This window comes from Gambusia affinis, linkage group LG07 (genome assembly GCF_019740435.1).
Source record: "Gambusia affinis linkage group LG07, SWU_Gaff_1.0, whole genome shotgun sequence".
Lineage (NCBI taxonomy): Eukaryota > Metazoa > Chordata > Actinopteri > Cyprinodontiformes > Poeciliidae > Gambusia > Gambusia affinis.
In genome coordinates this window covers 11,738,912-11,740,165 of record NC_057874.1, presented here as the reverse complement: position 1 = coordinate 11,740,165, position 1,254 = coordinate 11,738,912, and positions in this window count along the sequence as shown.

Sequence of the window (1,254 nt, the reverse complement as noted above, 5' to 3'; positions counted from 1 at the left end):
CATGAAGAGGGATTGTCTGTTGTTGTCAGATGTTGGGTGAGAATTGGCAGACTGGTTTAAGACAATAAAAAGACACCAATTTAAATAACCATTACAACCGAGGTTTGAGAAAATCATCAACATACTGACCTTTAAGACAGAAAATCTTTCTGTCTTACATGCACAGGTTTAACAACAGGACCTAGAGTGAAACTTTTAGAAACAAGGTGTGAATCATCATGTCTGTGTAAACCCAAACATTTCAAAATTATCTTCTTTCAAACATGGACAGCTGAACAACAGTGGTCAACCTCCATGTTTTATTTGTGTTGCTGCTGAGTGTTAAAACCAAATATGCTCATTCTGGAACATTAATGCCATCGGGGAAGATGCATGGATTACAGGCTTCTAAACACATGTTCATTGTCTAATGGGCTCGTTGCACATCAGCTTCCACGTTCAGGGAAAAGCGGCTTGATCGTTTCCGATCTATTGAAAATGGCTCTTTACACTGGCCGTGTTCCTTAAGGTCTCCATGTTATTTCGCTTTATTAGTTTTGCATGCTTCTTGGGAAGCAGGACAGCGGTGTGTACAGATGGATCAGTTGCTCGGCTGTCTGGCTCTAGTCTGCTCTTTCATTCCCGTACACTCGCTCTTTCAGGCTGGATACAGAAGATGTTCATGGAAATAACACAGGACGGCTCCTTTACCTTCTTCTTTAGGCTGAAGAAGTGAAGGCTGTAAACTTTGTTGCGCCATGTTAACTTTAATTGGTAGCAACGAATATTTACAAGTCACCATCTTCTTAATTCAGGACCGCTTGGAAATCCATGGAAACGTAAAAGCCCATTATATTAAGAAGACAACAAAGTGCATAGTATTGTTTTATTTGCGTCTGAAATACGACTTTGTCTTTTCTAGCTGTCATGGTAACTCAAAGCGGAAAAAAGAGAGCCGCATTTGCGCATGCGGTTGTGACGTCAGCGCGGCAGGTGCAAAGAGCCCATAAGCACATGGTGCACACCGAGGATGTATTGTCACCAGGTTTCACTGCCTCCTACAGGCCTGGCAGGAACACTACATTGTTTCCTGTGATATTTGCAAGTTCATCTGCAAGCAGGGCTTTTGCTTTCCATTGTTGTATAAATGCAAGTCTTTAAAGAAATAAATAATATATTGCTGTTAAATTTTTACTGTGCAACTTTACAAATGGCACCCTATAGTGAGCTGCAGCTCTGATATTGACATTAAACATACACCGATGGACACAGTAA